Below are 19,761 nucleotides of genomic sequence, written 5' to 3' on the forward strand. Positions count from 1 at the left end.
TGGCTACAGCCTTCCTGGGCACAAGTATTCTTTTGTTCAGCAGGTTTGTGAAGGATGGAAAAGGATTAATTCAATAAGCGCGTTAACTGTTCTGTACAAGCCCTCGCATACCTCTGCCATTAAGCACTAAATCAGGTTTAATAACAGGTTCATTATGAGTCTTGTGGACGCAGGAGTGGGAGGGAGCTTTTAAACGGATGACTGTTGTTCACAATATTGAAGACACTTAAAATTAAAAAAAACAATCCGTTACTTTTGGTGACCAAAATCCAAACGACCAGGGGCAGGAGGGTTCCTAGAAATAGTTCAGATGTGAACTTTGTTTCCAGAAGCCAATATAAAATTCCATCTGCTTCCACCCACTTCCCATGAGGTCTGTGAAGATCCTCTTCAATCACAGCAATGGCAAAAACCAACGTCATCGGGTGGTCGACACTGCACTGCGGCTTTAGGTTGAGAATAAGAAGAAAAGTGATTGTCTCCAAGGCCCAGGCAAGTGTGTAACAGAACAGAAATCACAGACTGGAGCGTAAATGTCCTCCCATGAATAACCCTCAAACTGCAGGTGTCTCCATGCCAGGCCTGGACACACCACGGTGCCCGAGCTGAAGGCAGTCCTGGGACACCTAAAGTCACATCCACAGTCAGCACAGATGTCACCCACCCGCTGACCGTCCAAGGGGCAACTGGAACCAAGGGCCCCGCGCAGCAGGGCGGCCGAGCCCCCCAAGGAGCCGTCTGGGAAGGGCAGGAGTGGACCTTGCTGCGCCTGGCTCTCCCTCCTCCACCCTCATCCTGTCGTCCCTCCCAGTACGAACGTCACCATCATGGGCCACCTTCCACTGTCACGTGGGACAGAGGAGCAGATTCAGATGGACACAACTTCTCCAAGAAACCAATCCTCCAGGTCTCCCTGGTTTTCACTGTAAGAAAATGGAAAAGCACCTACAACCTGGGGATGCCTGAGAAAAGGAATGGGAAGGGAGAAACCAGAGTCCAGGCACAAAGAAACGAGCAGGCACAGTGTGAGAAGAGGAGAGAAGTGGAATGAAGATGAGAAGACTCACAGTCTCATCCACAGTCTCATTCCGTAACTTGTTCTATCACGAGGAACCCCACACCGGACACAGTGGACAGTGAGGAGCAGGAATTCACCCCATTCGGGACAAGCCATCCTCCTCCTCTTCCTGAGCCACCAGCGAGACGCTGCCCACCCGTCCTCATGGTTGCGATGGCCTCGTGGCGGAGCTCCAACAAGGACACACGACGTGGGCCTCGCACCAAACCTCCGCGGCGCCCACCCCTGCTGGCCGACAGCCAGTTTGATGAGGTCCATGGCAGGAGCCTGGGTCCCTGAATCGCGGTGTGGACGACGGCCAGGACCTCGGCACGGCAGAGAACAAACCCTGCTGTGTTAGGTCCTCACACGTGGGTGCGCACACGGCGGAGTAAGCAGCACGACTGCTCCCCACCCAGGGTGAGGACACGCAACAACTGGGTCCACGCACTGCTCTCCCGTGTCCTGCATCCCCTGGACTTTTCACACATCTTCACACACGGTTGTCTACGTGATGCATGGTTGAGTTTTGCTTGTTTTTGTCGTTCTAAAAATAGCACAGCACTTGCTTTCTCCACGCCGTGTAACACCTGAAGGCTGCACCATGTGGGGTTAGCAGTTCACACCCTTTTCCCTGGTGGGGCTCCTCTGTGCAACTTTACTGCTGTTCATCCTCCTCCTACCGAACAGCACCTGGGTTTCCATGTTCTTCCCACCCGTAGCAGCGCTGCTGACGCTCATGCAGAGTCTCCCACTCGTGGGGCAGAGGCCACGCCCAGCCTGGCGCGGTTGGCCACCCTGTCCCCGCACGGCTGCCCTGTCCCTGCACAGCCAGGCTTGCCGCACTTCAGGAGCCGCTGGGCTCTCACAGCCAGGGACGGACCCAGCGCGACAGCAGCACTCAGAGCTGACCGCGCATGGACGGCAGTTACAGAAATCACCACTTCCGGCAAAGTGGCAAAAACAAAACATCCTCCCATCCTTCTGCCGCCTTTCTCACTCACTGTGCCAGTCAGCCCGGGAATGGAAGTGACAGAACAATCTGTATCCTTCCAAAAACGTCAGATTCCACCCTTAAGTCCCACAGCCGCGTGAGAAGCTATTCATTAATGATACTAAAATGTTAAGTATTTACAATCATACTAAAAATAGTAATGAGAACCTAATTGTACTAAACATCAAAATAGAAGAATTCCAAATAGAATAAAGATGCCAAAACAAACATATCTAAAACTCAGACCTAAGGTGGCTCATGTTTATAAATCACAGTATTCTAAATTACTGGTTTTAAAAACACACTTATAAAGGTAGATGGACATATTCACCAAACAGAAATAAGAATAAAGAAAAGTCATGTCAGTCAATCCATCCTGCCCCTTGAAGACTATGAAAGACCTGTCAACACTAACGGTATCGATCCTGAACACCAACATTTCAGACAGTGGCTTTAGAACCACTGGGGAGTGAGGCTCACCGGCCTCGGGTCAGAGCCGTCCTGGCGGGACCGGACCATGACGGGGCAGCTGCTCCGGGCTCGCCGGGCCTCAGGTGCCCGAGTCTGCCGTCCCCTCTCCTCTCTCCACGTGCATGAGGGAGGGAGATGCTGTGAAAAGCCCACTTACTGCCAGCGTTTTCATATGTTGTACTACCAGCTCCTCTCCGCGTACCATGCCCCTGGAAATACAAACTCCTTCGTTAAATACTTTCTGTGAGACTGCAGGGAAGGCACAGGAGACCAGGAAAGCCTGCGCCGAGAAATGAGCAAAATGGGAAGTGGAGAAACACGCCAGTGGGTCACTCTGGCCTCACACACAGACAATCCCACATCTGCTGAGCCACTTAAATGGGACTTTAAAAAGTACGGCACGAATCCGCTTCCAGCACGCGAGGGTGGGGAGCTCCATGGACCCACTGCTCTGGGAACACTCCCAAGGGCAAACAGCAAATGAAGAAATCTCTGTTCAAGAAAATCTTTAAAAATTTGGCACAAAAGATGAGTATCTGTGGTACCTGACCCAGGACCACTCCCCTCACGCCCCACTCAGGATGCAGCCGACAACATGGGCTGTCTCCTGCCCCAGCTCCAGGTCTGGGGACTTTCTCCCCGGTGGGAGCAGTGGAGGGTGCGGCTCCCTGCTCTGCTCAGCCCACCACAGGAGCAGGCTCTGCCACATGTGTGCTGCGCTGAGGACGCCGGACCCCGTTCACCCTTCCCAGGCTCAAGACGGGGCGCTGCCATGCCAGAAGCAAGCAGAGGTGCCCTCACCCACCAGCGCAGGGCTGTCACGCAGAGAAAAGCTTGCCTTCGTCCCTGCCCCAGCTCCACAGCTGGCCCAGAGAACGTGCCTGGTGGAGAGGGAGGACACAAGGCAGAGCTGTGAGCCAGCGGTAGCCATCAGAGTCATGAAAGAAACGTTGCTTTCCAAAGGAGCCAACCGCATCTGCAGTAGCATGTGGAGAAGGTTAAACCGCAGGGTGCTCTCAGGGCCAGAGGAGCTTGTGATGGACCTGGGGGGCTGGCTGCAGGGAGAGCTGGGACAGAAAAACTGGGAGGGCCCCCCACTTACCAGACGCCCACACCGTGGTCTTCCTAGGGCCCCGTGGGCACAGCCAAAGCCGCACCTGCCTGAGGAGCAACATCAGATTTAACAATGTTGGGGGATATCAGACACTAAACTAATCCCGCCAGTTACTAAATTAATAAAGAGACAAGTGACAATAGCAGGAGTAGGGGAGGGCAAGGTCAGTGCCTGGTGTTGCTACAGCATATCCTCTAATGTCTCTAGTTTCTAACCAAATGTTTTGAGGCAGCCAAAGAAAAAGGAAAGTGTGACCCAAACATAAGAAAAAAAGTAGGCAACATAAACTGCTTGATCTGTGGGTTCCGCAGGAGATTTCCAAGTAGCTGTTGTAAATGTGCTCACAGAAGCAAAGGAATGCACGACTGGAGTACAGGAAGGTGTGCCGGCAACACTGCATCGCAGGCAGAAGTTATCAGAAAGAACCCACTGGAAATTCTGGAGTCGAAAAGTATAATAAAAGAAATGAAAAATTCACCAGAGGGACTTTGCAGTAGATGTCAATTTGGTGAAGAAAGAATTAGTAGACTTGAAGATAGACTGCTGCAAATGATATGCAAGCCAAAACCAGAGAGAAATGAGGAAAAAAAGAGCAGAGCCTCAGAGAAACATGTGAAACCATCAAGTGCATCCACGTACACAAAACAGGAGCACCAGAAAGAGGGGAGAGACATTTGCAGAAAAAAATATTCAAAGAAATAACAGAAGAACATTTCCCAAATTCATTGAAAAACAAACAAAAGCCAACACATACAGAAAGCTAAAAAAACCCCAGGTCGGATAAACACAGAGATCCACAAACAAACACATCACGGTAAAACTGAAGTAAGAGTGCTGGCTGCCCCCCCACAGGCTCGTGGTCCCGAGGGAGGATCCTGACTGCAGCCACCTGGCACCTCTCAGACTGCGCAGGGCACGGTCCAGCCTCGCCTTGGAGGTCCCAGGCCACCTCCACTTCTGACTGAAGGGTATAGATTCCAGCATTCCCACTACCCCTCAGGTTCAATAATTTGCAAGAACTCATAGAACTCAGGAAAGTTCTATATTTGTGACTATGGTTTTATTATAATAGAACTAAAGAGCAGCCAAAAACTTTCAAATTTTGGAAGATCTGGATTTCAGATTTTCAGATTAGAGATGCTGAACCCATCCTGTCAAAATGGCACTGCAGTTGGTGTGACCCCAAGGTCAGGATGAGGATAAGGCAGCCCTTTAACATTATTACCCATTAATATCCTGTAAGTTCTAATCAGGACAAGGTGTAAAACAGAAATAAGAGTTACAATTACTGGAAACGAAGATACAATTTTATTATATAATTAATTCTATATATGTTTAACATATATTACCTTTACATTAATTACATTATTATTTAAGCAATGACTACATAACTAGAAAATAGAATCAAATAATCATTAAATCTAATGATTGCATATAAAATATATAAAAATAAATAGCTTTAGAGCAGTTAGACAGTAGAAAAAGAAATGCCATTCACAAGAAAACATTTAAAATGTCCAAAAAAAGTTATAAGTTTCCTTACCAAATTATACTTTTAAAAGGATATGAATGAATGAAGAGAAAATCATCTCCTGAATGGCAAGACTAAGTATTACGAAACATCATTTCTTCTCAAATTACCGTATTGGTCTGGTGGAGTATTTCCTAAATGGGGGGTAGGTCAGTGGGGAAGAATATCTGGGTGCTGCTCAGTGAGGCAGGTCTCGAAAGAGCCAGATCCACATCTCTTCCCTTTTCACCGAAACCCCCCCAGAGTGAGCAGCTGTCACTATTGCCATGGCAACGTCCCTCAGGAATGCGAAATACAAATAGAAATCTCAGGAGAATGAGGAAAAAAGCCACAGACCAGGAGAAATATTTGCAAAAGACATATCTGATAAAGGGCTGTTATCTAAAATACACAAAAAACTCTTAAAACTCAATATAAGAAAACAAACGATCAAATAAAAAGATGGGCAAAAGACCTCAACAGCCACTTCACCAAAGGAGAAATGCAAATGGGGACTAAGCGCACGAGAAGATGCTCCACACCGTATGTCGTCAGGGAAACACGGATAAAGGCAATAATGAGATGCCACGACACACCCGCTAGCACGGCCAAAACCCAGAACAGCAGCACCAACGATGGACTCCCGCTCACGGCTGACGGGGTGTGAGACGGTGGCACCGTGGATGACGGCTTGGCGGTTTCCAACACAACTACACACTCTCCCTTGCAGTCTAGCAGTATTTACCCAGATGAGTTGAAAACTCATGTCCACACAAACCCTTGCACGTGGACGTGTATAGCAGCTTTATTCATAACTGCCATATGTGAAAGCAACCAAGATCCCTTCGGCAGGTGAATGGTTGAATAAACTGTGGTATATTCAGACAACAGGATATTTATTTCCAAAAAGAAATGAGCTCTCGAGCCGTGAAAAGACACAGAGGAACCTTAAATGCGTATCACTAAGGGGAAGACCCGTCTGGAAAGGCTGCTCCTGTGCGATTCCAGCACTGTGGAGACAGCGTAAGACCAGTGGGGGCCGGGGCCGGGGAGGAGGGAGGAACAGGGACGGGCAGAGCATGAGGGTTTTTAGGGCAGTGAAAGTGCTGCGTGTGGCACCATGATGGGTACAGGTCGTCACACGTCTGTCCATACCACGCCAAGAGCCAGCCCTGACGTCAGCTGTGGACTTCAGTGGTGATGACACGTCAGTGTCGGTTCCTCGAGGGCAAAAATGCCCCCGTCTGGTGGGAGATGCTGACAGTGGGGGGAAATGTGCCCGTGGGGGGGTCAGGAGTCTATGCGAAATCTGTTTTCCCCCCAATGTTGCTGTGAACCCAAAACTGCTCTAAAAATAGTCTCTTGTAAAAAGAAAGAAGGTGGTGATAAACCGGCTCAATAACAGAGAAAGTCAACAGGCAAGGGCAGACTTTGTTAAAGTCTAATCAAAAGCAACTTGTGTTACCAGTTATTAAATGTTTTATAAAACTTCATTAAGAAAACTGTAGAAATGGAATAAGAACACACAGAAGAACAAAGAAAAGATGAGAAACCCAACAAATTCCAATTCGTAGAGATTTTAACACAAGAGTGTGATAAAGAAGGAGGAAGAATGAAGACTTAGGACAATCGAGTAACTATTTTGAGAGAAAAAAGTTATATCCTTATTTTCACAAAATAAATTCCATGCAGGCTAGAGAGTTACTCCTTTTTAAGTGAAGTCATAAAGGAGCAAGATGAATCTGGTCTGCGGGAAGGAAATGCCTTTCCAAGCCTTAGAGCAAAGGGAAAGAAACAGAAAAACTAAGAGATTTCACCATTTTTAAAGTTTTAAAAGAAATCATTTGCATCAATACCTTAATAGAATGTCTGATTTGAAATTCATACAAACTTATAACAACCCGAAATTGGGATGTGGCATGAAAAATTAAGTATTTGGTCTGTGTCCTTGGTCCCCGGCACGGAGTCTGTGTGGGGTTAGCAGCTCATCTGCGCCGGAGCCGGCTCTGCGCCCCACCCCGCATCTCGCCAGACACAACATCCCTTCTGTCAGGCTGTTTCTCAGTTGTATCCTCTGTACTTAACTAGCAATCCTAAATAAAGAGCTTTTGTCTTTTAAATTCTGTACCAGAATTAAGAGGTTTACTCACCATGATCATAGTACTACACAATTCTGTATTTGTCCATATATTTCACTTTGCCAGAGTTTTATATTTTTGTGTGCTTTCATATTGCCATTGAGCATCCTTTCATTTCAACTTGAAAGACCCCCTTAGCACTCCTTGTAAGGCATGTCTAGCAGTGATGAACCTCCTTAGCTTTTGTTTATCTGGGAAGGTCTTTATTCTTCATTTTTGAAGGACAGTTTGCCAGCTACAGTATTCTTGGCTTGCAGGTTTTAGCTCTATCATCCCACTCCCTTTTGAATTATAATGTTTCTACTAAGAAATCTGACAATCTTATGGGAACTCCCTTGTTATATGATGTCACTTTTGCTGCTTTCAAAATGCACTATTTTTGATTTTTGACAATTTGATTATCATCTGTCTCAGTGTGGGCTTTGGTTCCATCCTAGTTGGAGTCCTGTGAGCTTCTTGGATTTGGACATCTGTTTCCTTCTTCACACTTAGGACATTTGGCACCACTATGTCAAGTAAGCTCTCTGCCTCCTCCTCTTTCTTTTATCCTCTGGGACTTCATAATGTATATACCAGTCCACTGAATGGTGTACTGTAAGTTCCTTTGATTTTCCTCACTTTTCTTCATTCGTTTTGTTCCTCTGACTTGATACTTTCAAATGATCTGTTAAATTTTCTTTTACATAATTAGGTCTGCTTTTGAACTCCTGTGTGAATTTTTCAATTCGGTTAATGTTCAGCTCCAGAATTTGGCCTTTTTTTTTAATAGTTGCTATGTATGTATTGATATTCTCATTTTGTTAATGCATCATTTTTTCTGGTTTCACTCAGTTGACTGTTTCTGTTTTCTTGTATCACATTGAGCTTCTTCAAGATGATCATTTTGTATTCTTTGTCAGGTGATTCATACATCTCCATTTCTCTAGGGTCAATCTCTGGATACTTATTTTGCTCCATTAATTGAGCCATGTTTCTCTGTTTTTTCACATGCCTCATTATTTTTTGCTGGGATCTGGGCATTTGAAAAAACAGCCACCTCTCCCAGTCTTTATGGAAGACTTAGTACAGGGTAGAACCTTCACCAGTCAGCCTGGCTATAGATTCCGGAGTCTCTCAAACTCGGGATGCATCTTCTCTGGGCTTAGGCATGTAATTTCCCAGTTAGAGAGGTTTCCAAGTTTCTTTTTAGTTGTTTGCAATTTCTTTATCCCTCTCGTGTTTGTCTGTGGTGCTGTAGGTTGTCTGGCACTGCAATAAGCCCCTGCGTTCTCATTTGTTCTCAGCAGTCCCCAGACATCAGCACTCTGACCCAGCCCCTTTGGCAGCCCCCTGAAAAGCCAGAATGTTGAACACACTTTCCACGCTGCTCATTCTCTCCCGAAAGATAAGCCGCAAGTTTCCTGTTCTCTCCTGACTGTCCTGGGCTGTGCTGACCATCTGTGGCACTGCCGGGTCTCTGGTGCCACAAAAAGCCACTGAGCTCTCTTTGTTTCCAGTGGCCCCCAGGCATCCAAAGTACGCCAGTTCCCTGTGTTAAGTGCTCTGGGTCGGGACAGACAGAAACCAGACCACCAGGCCCCCCACCGCCCACCGCGGCAAAAATCAGAGCATTGACTTCTGTTCCAGTCTCCTCTTTCCCTCCCAGTGGAGAAGCTGTGAATTGGGTGTTTCGTCCCAGTCATGCTGAGCCCGCCCGCTTGGCGGGAGGGCTGCCATGGGGGAGACAGAAGGGCTTCTCTCACACATTACAAAGCAGCTGTTCCTGGCTCTGAGCTTGCCTAGGGTGCTGGGACTTAATTGGTTTCTGTAGTTCTCATACAGGACTTTCAGACTGTAAATTATCAGTGTCTGTGAGGGAGCGAGGTCTGGGGCTTTCTACGCCACCATCGTGCTGATGTCACCCCTCTCGTGTGGACAGACGTGAGAGAATTATGGAGAACTTGGCCCCATTCGTATCTGGCATCTGATGTGGGAGCAGCCTTGTGTGACTCAGTCCTTATCTGTGAGTTCTGTCCCAATTATGGGCAGGGAGTTCCTGAACTATATCAAATTGTAGGACACTCAGTTGATATTGGAGAATTGTCTGGTATCAGAAAAAAACCACACACAGGGACACATTTTTCTCTATGACAAAAATGAAAAGCTGTAAGGATATAATCCTTAATCATAGTTACACATTGTCTTTTCCCTATAAAATGTCTTGGCATAACTTCTTGCCACATCAAACAAAATTTCTGAGTTATATTGTAAAAAAAAAAAAATCATCACTGTAAAATAACTTTGTTTTTAAAAAATATTAATCATCTTCAATCAACAAGCTCAGTATTAGCCATAGGCAAATATTCAGCAAAGAAGATCTAAAAAGTGATATAAGTAATTATAAAGAAACACTAAATTACACCAGATATTATTTTACTTCAAAGTTTCAGAATTGGGACGGGGGAGATGTCGAGTAGCATCATGACAAACGGTAGCCGCCGAAGTTGCTGTGTAATAAGGTTCATTGGTTATGGCAGAGTTTGCTGCTGGAACAGAACAGAACAAAACAAACAAAAGACAGAGGATGCTCCCTCTCCCGGTTCTCCGGTGCAGACTTGCTGTGCCAGTTACCTTGGTTCACTTTCTGTCCCTCAACGTATTTTGGTCCCCCTGCTCCCAAAGCACTGCTGCGGCATTCCCTCCACTCCTCAGGCACTTTCCTCAGACCTGCTCCTCCTTCAATAATTAAGTAAAAGTGGTAGTATTAACATATAAAGCAAAAGGTAGGTGGATGCATGACACTTCTCTTTTCTCACAACGTTCTAGTACTTTGCACTGGATAAGTCACCAGGACACTGGTTACCTCCCACAGCAAGACTTCTGTCAGTATGCTCATAACACAAAACCTCACAGTGAAAATTAAAAGTATGTATGATGTTATATTGGAATTTGAGCCCAAACATAATTTAATCAATGTTTTTATAAGGCGCTGAGTGCTGAAGCCCTAGTTATTTTTTGGCTATAAAAAAAGAATATTTGGAAAATGAAGAAAAATGGTATCGCAAATTTATCATAATCTATAAGAGAAGCAAGGCAACAAAGAACATAAACTCAGAAACCTGGATTTGAATTTCTATGAGTGGCTCCTAACACAAGTTATTTACACAGTTGTAACTTTGCATGAGTTATTTCACTTCTCAAAGTTCCTCAGACACAAAACACAGTGGACCCTCATTTGCAGTAGTTCTGCTGTACAAAGCTGCCATGACACTGAGTCAGCAAATGCCGGGTTACTGCTGTGGGAGGCAGGGTTGGGTTCCTCGAGCCCCTAGACACGTTGTCACCTACACGTGCCCTTGTCTTACGTGTGTTTCCGTGTAAAGACTCCTGACTTAACGTCTCTTGATTCTTCAGCACCAAACATACCGCCAACAGCCTGTAACTCACACCTGAACACAGCTTCTCTAACACACGTGGTTTTTCCATGACGCACACCACTGCCTCCTTGTGCCCGGGGACACGAGACACGCCTCCACTCGGTGCTGGGGCCATTTTGAACAACAAAGTCAACAGCACAAAAGTGCAGAAAACGCAGCACTAGACAGAGCACGAAGAGACACCTGTTCACAGCAGGCGCGGAGGCGAGAAGCCGAGCGTGGCCTCGTCCGCTGTGGCTGGGAGAGGTGTGCTGGGAGCAATGTTCCCTGCCCTGTACGTCTGCAAATGCCTGTGAAGGCAAAGTGAGTATTGTTTTGGGATTACAAGTAAATATTAGTAAGCAGGTGATCTGCAAACATGGGAACCACGACCAATGAAGAGTAACTGCACCTACTTCTCAGGGCTGGTGTGAGAACTTGCAGGAAGAGACGAACAGTGCTTGCCGCAGTGGCTGGCACACGGCAGGGGCAGCACGTCATCCAGCACTCTATCCTCTGACCAAGACACATCCATTTACCAAAGACACAAAAAAGAAAAAACAAAACAAAACCCTCTACTGAGTAAAAAGCTTTCTATTTTCTGTATATAATAGCAAGCCATTGTAAGAGGATTCAAGTAATCTTCAGATGCTGTAACTAATCAGAGTCTACCACCTAGTTCATGACATTTTTGTAGAGTACTATACTTCTGTCTATAAGATTATAAAACTAAAGCATAGTTTTCTTTCTTTAATAAACAATTATCAATATCTTGAGAAGAGCTGACCCACCACCCCCAGCCTCTCCCTAGATTCCCCCAGCGCACAGGTTCACACAACGCACTCGCCGTGTGTCCTAGTCTGTGGAGGCAGCTGTTCCTTCCCAGCTCTTGGGGTCCTTCCCCCCATTTCTGTCCAAAATCGAGGTGAGAACAGGCATCCCCCACTTGCAGCAGCCTCCACGGGACTCGCAGAGCAGAAACTGTGGTTTCCCTGGTCGTGCACAGCACCAAGACAGAATGCGCCGGGAACACAAACACATGATGAACTGCCTGCCTAGGCAGGGGGGACGACAACAGAGTTCATGGAAGTCTGTGGCTGTGCCTCATCTAAATCTGGATTCACTCTGAAGCAACAGGTAAAATCCTCTGGGCTCCAGTCTTTGCCTTTGAGTTCTGGAGGCTGCGGTTTATTAACCCCACACCACCCCACACTCTCCAAACCCGGACACAAAACCAAGTCTGTTCTTCCCAACAGGTGATCAAACAGGAGCAGGAGAAAGACTCAAGTGCCAGGCGTGGACAAAGTGCCCCCGGGAGGGAGTCTGAGGCGGGAGGTGCAGGCTGGCTCAGCGATGCTCAGTCTGACTCAGAGTGAAACCTGCAGTCTGACTCAACACGACGATTGGAATAGCAACATCTGGATATTCGAAATCATGCTACCTCAAGCTCTAGCAAAAAAACAATGAATCTTAGGAATTAGGGTTTTAAACTCTTAGGAATAACCATTTCAACCTAAATGTTTAATATTAGCATTTACAGGTGGCCGTGACACAAAGGAACTAGGGCCTGGAAGTCGGCTCTTAAGCCGGAACCGTTCCATCCTGACCACAGTGGCCAACTGTACCAACAGGACGCGGTGGAGGACCTTGGAATTTGCCCGCTAATCCCCACAGACTCTGCAGGCCCAGGCAAGCAGGAGATCCACGACCTCTTCGAGGAGCTGATCTGAAGCCAGGCGGAGATCTGGGGCTGTGCTTTCCAATTCAGCGGCATTAGCTAAAAATAGCTATTGAGGACCTGAAATAGGGCTAGTGGGACTGAATTTCTAACTATTTAAATTTCAATTTAAAAACAGATACTCCATTTCGGTTATTGGAAAACTTTTAAGTATGTTTGGAAAAACTTGGCTAAAACAATCTATTTTTCAACTGTGAATTTTATAAAATCTAAAAACTGATCAAGTATTTCTGATGAAAATTTAACATCCAAATTGAGCCAGGTTGGTGAATGTAAAATATACAAAAGATTTCAAAGACTATGAAGAAAACATAAAAGTATCTCATTAATAAATTTTAAAATGATTACATATTGACATAATATTTTAAATATATCAAATTAAAATACTTCATTAAAACTTTTCTTTTACTTAATATGCCTACTAGAAAACGTTTGCATTTTATTTGCAAAGGGCAAGAGCACTGCTTGCTCCGCCAGCAGGAGAAACCTCCAGCCTGTTGGGGTGAGTGACCCAAACGCAGGGCAGGGGCGAGTGTCCAGTAAGACTGATCCGACGAAGTATTTGTTTACCAACAAATGACTCAATATCTAGGAACGGATCAGACCTTCCAGACACTGCGGCTCCTTCCCTGACTTCTGCCCTCCTCCCCTCGGCACCTCGCCTGGATGCCTGGAGCAGGACTGCAGCATCTGCCTATCACAGGGCAGTGTCGTCTCCCGAAAACCCCTCGGCCCAGTCCTCTCACCAGCCCCTGCCCGGCTGTCCTCCTGGCCTCGGGGACACGGCAACAGCGTATCTAAGGCCTTCTCTCAGGGAGCTTTCGATCTAGAATTCAGTGACTCTTCAGAGAGGGGAAAGTGCTTTCTGAGTGCCTCTCAAGCGGGTAAACGCAGAGGTCGGCATTGTTGGCTCAGACACGTCTCTCCTGACACCTGGAGTCACCACGACCCCCTCCCTGGCGTCTCCCACCGCTCTGCTGCACCCATGCCCCCAGCTCCAGAGCACCAATGCCAACTGAGACCCTCAGGGAGGGACAAGTGAAGTCTAATCATGAGTCAGAAAAACAGCATTAATTATTTCCACTATTTAATAAGATCTACTTCTTCTTCTTTTAGGGCGTCTGTTTGCCAGAGAAAACTATTAAGGGCTTGATATGGATGATTTCATTTACTTTTCATTTTTTCATTTTACCCGAGAGGCAGGATGGCCTGGTTTACGCAGGCTGGCTGCGGACACAGAGCTCCAGGTGTGAACCGTGACTCCTGGGAGGCTTTGCCCAGCTCACAGCCACGTGACGTAGAAGAGTTGGTGGCAGTTCCCATGTCCTGGCAGGAGATGGGCCTGGCTGCAGCTGCCACCTGACTCCACATTGCAAACCATCTCCTTGTAAAGACAGGATAAATTTAGCAATTTTATCTTGAAAACATGAATATAATGGAATGTATCTACATGGCTATACATAGGAGTAAGATTTCTTTTATCTTTACAGTCTTTGTGATATGTTCACATCCTCGTTAAATGCTCATCCATGCAAAATTGTCTCCTTTCTCTTCTAATACTGTGAAGTTTTCTGGATAGGGAAGAAAATTTGTTTTATATTATATTACATTTCCACAACTGTTAAAAAGTTTTTCTGATGTTGTTTAAAAAGAAAAAAAAAAAGAAGACTTTATTCAAGACTGTCTCAACAGGGGAGAGAGACCCAGTTCAATCCCCAGTGCGGCTGAGAGCTGGCGATTTGCAGCCACACAGCAGAGGGTCCGTGGGTGGAAGCGGCAGGAGAAGAACCAGGGCAGGGCGCTCTTCCTGCAGGCGGCCGAGGACTCAACGTCAAGGGTCGGGGCTTCTCAGTGACAGGACGTTCCCAGGTGGGCCAGGCAGGCCAGAGGGCAAGGTCCTGACCAAAGTTGGTCCTGGAGCGTCTCTGTCACCACGTCATAGCTGTGTGGCCTTTCCTAAGTCACCTACTGCTGTGACTGGCTTCTTCCTGTGGCAGACAATGGCACTGACCACGTCAAGGGCTCCTCAATAAGTCTCTGAGCACAGGCCCCAGGAAACACGAGCGCTGGTCTCCTTGCCTCAGTTCTACAGCTGGGAAGCAGAACTGCAGCTTGGCAAGGTCAAGTGGCTGGCGCGAGGTCGCAGGGCTGACGAGGGGCAGAGGGGCCGGGACGGAGCCGAGGCCGGCAGAAACCAAGGTCCCAACGTGAACTGCCAGACTGTGTTTCCGTGGAAACGCCGTGATCTGACTACAGTTCCCTACATTTAATGACATGGTAACAAGACTGCTGGGGAAGTTTTTAGACGTCTTCATTTAGGCTTATAAATATGGAAGAAGAGATTTAATGCCATCCATGAGAGAAAGACGAATTAAAACCATATTAAGATACCACTTTCCCCCCATCAGATCTAGATTTTGCTAACATGCTGCATCATGCCACATTGGAAGAACGTGGTAAGAGACATTTTCACGCACTGCTGGTTGGAATGCAAACCGGTACAACCTCTTTGGGAGGACAAGTCAGAGATACCATCAAAGCCACAACCACACGTCCCCTTGGACTCAGCAGCTCGACTTCCAGAGATTTATCCTCAGATAAGTGAAAGGACTTATACTGCATGTTTGTAATAGGAACAGAATAGAATAATTTCCTAAAGGTCACCCACGGGGGACTAAAGAAATCTGTATGTCCACACAAGGAAATACTATTGCTACGGACTGAACGTCTGTGTCCCCGAAGTTCAGATGGTGAAGCCCGAGCCCCCAAGGTGAGGGTGTCTGCAGGGGTGGATCAGGGAGGCACTTAGGTGAGATGAGGTCATGAGGGTGGGGCCCCCAGGAACGGTTAGCGTCCTAAGGAGGCGTGAGGGGCCCAGAGCCCTCTCTCTGCCCTGGGAGGGTGCAGTGGAGGAGGCAGCTGTCTGCAAACCAGGAAGAACCCACCTCCAGCCTCCAGACCGTGAGAAATAAACCTTTGTTGTTGTAAAAGCCTTTACAGCAGATTAGTTTCTGCAGCAGAAAAGGGTGCATATTTGCTGCTGCAAATTTTTGTTGCTTTTAGTTTTGAGAAGAAATAATGGAAAACAGGAACAAGATGCTAGCCACAGAGGCAGGGCGGGAATGCGACGGAAGCGCGAAGGCCACATTCTGCTCTGAAGGCTCGCGCACCTCCAGTGCGTCCCCGTCCCTCGAGAGCGTCAGGCCTTGGAAGGCTGGTTTCTGAGGTTTGGAGAGAAGCCAACCACCAACTATCTAGTTTACGCCACTCCTTTCTTCCCAAACACCACTAATGCAAACATCCACAGAGCCCTCATAGTACCATAAAAGAATGATTTTGTGTGATCTAAACCGAGGTTTACTACTAGTTGATTCTTCCTTTCTTCAAAGTCTGATTTAAAACACCTGACACAGTCCTTCGTTTCTTTTTTCTTTGCAATACCTATGGAATATGTCTAAGCCTTTTGAATTTTTTAACATGAAAATATGTCAAAAATTCTGTGAGGTTTGTTTGTAAAGCCATTAGTTTAAAGCCGGCTAAATCCCTGTGCAGTCCAGTTCAGAGGGAACCAGTGAACCCTCTAAACCTTGTCAAGGTCAAACAAGTCTCTGTTTCCTTCTCCACTATTTGCATAAATCGTTGAGGGGCAAAAGGGGGCTAAAAGAAGTGGCTTGGCAAACTTAATATGCATCAGGAGAGGCGAGATTAAAGAAATTTTGGCCATTTGATAACATTTTACACCACACAGCCTTAAAAGTGGTTTTTGGCAGCTGAATGGAAGCCCTGCACGGGACACACATCACAGGGAACTAGGCAGGGTGCAGAAAACCGCCAGCAATGAGAAGGCAAATTTGTGCTTAATTTTAAACATACATTTGTGTATCTGCTTAAGCACCAGAGAGCTTAACACGCTTCCCACTGGAAAGGGAGAAGTAGTTGAGACCTAACATTTAATATCCAGAAATATTTTACCATGTGCACTAGCAGATCTTTTTAAGTAGACAGTAGACTCATTAAAACTTGTCTCTCCTTGTTGAGTGATTGCAATGAATGATTCTGCTTATAAACCTCACTGTTATATTTTAATACAAACTAGATGTGTAGTTAGGACCAAAAAAAGGCCAACAGTCTAAAAAAGCTCAGGGAAATTTATTTCCTGCAATGTTAGAACTATTTTAGCAAAGTGTCTCTGAAATCTAAGTAATGATTTTGAATGCCTCACATTTCAAATGTATTAGAACCTAACATTATCTTTTTGGTTTTCAAAAAAAAAAAAAAAAACACATGTTAGCTGTGAGACCTGATTTTCAAGGAAGTGGACAGGATGGATACAACTGCAACACGCACCCCTTTCTAGAATGAGGCAGAATGTGCTCCCAACCTGCCTGTTAAAATCAAACTGACTGATGTATGGAAGACGGAGAGACTAAAAATGAAACAGAACTGAGAACTTCTTTCTCAGATGACAGTGAATTTAACAGTCATTAAATCCTACTTGCATATTAATTCCTACTTCTCAACTTTAAAATAAAATTTTGTAGGCAGAAGTTCTATGATAGACTTTTCATGAATTTTAAAATTTAATTCTAAGAGAAGTTAGCTTTGGGATAAAGATCAATGCTCCTGAAGAAATTAACTAAATTTAGAGTATGACTAACCTGTCATAATTAAGAAAAATTTTCCCTATTTTCCTATAGTGAGGGTTTTTCAACACATTAAACTATGGATACCCTTAATAAAGTAACATGAAAACTACAGTCAAAACTCAATACTAGGAGATGACACAGGAGAAAACCCAGATGACCCTGGGTTTGGCGATGACTTTTTAGATGTAATATTAACACCAAAAGGCACAATCCATGAAAGAAATAATTTATAAGCTAGATTTCATTAAAATTGAAAACTGCTCTGAGAAAGACTGTGCAAAAAATAAAAAGACAAGCCAGAGACTGGGAGAAAATCTTTGTAAAACACACGCACACAAAGGGCTGGTGTCCAAAATACAAACAACTGCTACATCTCAACAGTGAGAAATGGAACAACCTGATAGAACATGGGTGCAAGGTCTCAGCAGACGCCACACCAAGGAGGTGCGCACGCAGGTGACACGCACAGGAAACCGCATCATTGGGGAAACGCAAACAAGAGGGCAACGGGATGCGGTCAGGACCAGAGCAGGCTGGCTCAAATGGCTCAACTTCCACGTATAACCAGGTTGCGAGTTTTCCGCTGCCAGCGACCCCCCGGGTGGGGTGCGAGCGCCAGCGCGAGCGCAGCCACTTTGGAAGACCGCTCGGTGGTTTCTTAGGACGTTAACACGGCTTTACCATGCGATCCAGCAACTGTGTGCCTCGTATTCACCCACATGAGCTGAAAACTTATGTCCGCACAAAAACCCACCGTGGATGTTTCCTGGCAGCTTTGTCACAAGGGCCAAAGCTCGGAAGCCACCAGATGCCCTTCACAGGTGACCGTATAAACTGTGGCACACCCGACAGTGGAGTATTACTCAGTGTGACAGGAAACGGGCTGACAAGCCATGAGAACACACGGAGGACCCTTAAACGCATGTTACTAAGTGGAAAAAGCCCGTCTGAAAGGCTGCGCATGGTGTAGCCAACTGTGACATTCTGGAAAAGGCAAAATATGGAGACAGTGGAGAGATTGGCGGGTGCCGGGTAGATGGGAAGGGAGGGAGGAGCAGGTGGGGCGCAGACGGTTTTTAGGGCAGTGAACTGCTCCGTGATACTACAGTGGTGGATACAGGTGATTGACTATACCTGTGTCCAAACCCACAGAATGTAACAAATCAAGAGTGAACCTTACCGTCAACTACGGATTCTGGGTGATAATGTGCCAAGGTTGGTCCGCAGACTATAACAAACACAGGGGGTGGGGAGGGGATGTTGACATGGGGAGGAGGAAGGGACACGGTGGGAACTCTCTGCACTTCCCCCCGGAAATTTGCTGGGTACCTAAAACTGGATACCTAAAAAATAAAGCCTATTAAAGTTTGTTTGTTTGTGTTTAAAGTACACATAGAAAGGGCATAGATGACAATTCTGTAAACAGAAGACCAGGCAAAGAGCCTCAGCCAATGTGTTGCCAATGATCGATCCAGGTGGTGTCAATCTCCTAGTCTTCCTACGGTTCTATGTTAGAAATTTTTCAAAATAAAAACTTAAGAGAAAAAATAGGTTTGTAGGATTCATTAGGAGAAAGGGGGACAGAACACAGGAAGGCTCAACCTAAAATTTTCAAGAGTCCACCCAGAAACAATGATATTGCCCATGTTTGACCAACATTAGTTATTTACAGCCCCTTCAGTTAACTCTGTAACCACATATAAATTCCATCATGATATTAAGGTAGTTGCTATTAAGAGTAACCATGAAGTTTTGAGATTTAAAAAATAAAAGGTAGCTAAGCACTATCAGAAGGTAATTTCTCAAAGACAAGTTCACATAGTAACCATATTTAAATGCTTAAGGTAATCAACTCCAATTTCTGTGATTTGGGAACTGCATTTAACTCCTATAAGAAATGTCTATCAAGATGAAACAACTTCAGAACCTAAGAGAAATTCTTTTTGCTCCAACTGGGGAAGAAACAATCTCTTAGAAGATAGAAGAGATCACTACCTTCTACACAGCTCTAACAGCAGCAGGAGAAAGCAGCCAAACATTTAACACCAAAATAAATTTTATGACCCTCATTTACCAAAAAAAGCTGGATTTCCGACCTAAATTTCATTGCACGTGAAAAGGAATATTGCACTGGGGAAAAGGGGGAGGGTTGGCATAGTAACGCAGACACGATCCACCTGGGAGTCTAATTAAAAAATTCTGGACATACCAAACATATCTCTACACTCGTTGGCCGATGCCTTGCAGTTTTCTGTATAAAGGACTTCTGCCTTTTCCCCCAGAAAATCAAAGGTTTAAAGAAAAGGAAATACTGGTTATGCAAACAAATATTTAGCCCACTTAACATTCTGCTGCGGTCATCAGGAGCGTCTTCCTCACCGACAGGCCGTCGCAGAGCCGGTGATTCAGGCCTTCTCGCGGCCGGCCCCGAGCACCTGGCGGCGGCGCGCAGGCCCCGAGCCCACCCCGCGGGGACGCCCCGGGCAGCGCCCCAGGCAACCGGCCAGGACGCGGGCTGCCCGCCGAGCAGCGGGGGGTCGACCCCCGCCACGACGGCGGAGCCTGGGGCAAGTTCTGACTCTGCACTCGGGATCCTCACGGGCCGCGCCCCACCTGCGCGCCCCCCCCCTGCCGGCGCCCCCCACCTGCCGGCCTCCCCCACCTACTAGCGTCCGCTCACCTGCGCGACCTCCACCTA

The 19,761-nt window shown here is 46.3% G+C and overlaps 1 protein-coding gene across 1 annotated transcript in view; it reads right to left on the reverse strand.

The window, feature by feature from the left end:
- Window positions 1-19,761, reverse strand: part of TDRP (testis development related protein) — a 28,578-nt gene that overhangs the window by 8,517 nt on the left and 300 nt on the right. The gene's annotated exons all lie outside the window — the stretch shown is intronic.

This window comes from Propithecus coquereli, unplaced genomic scaffold, assembly GCF_000956105.1.
Source record: "Propithecus coquereli isolate 6110/MARCELLA unplaced genomic scaffold, Pcoq_1.0 Scaffold238, whole genome shotgun sequence".
Classification (NCBI taxonomy): domain Eukaryota; kingdom Metazoa; phylum Chordata; class Mammalia; order Primates; family Indriidae; genus Propithecus; species Propithecus coquereli.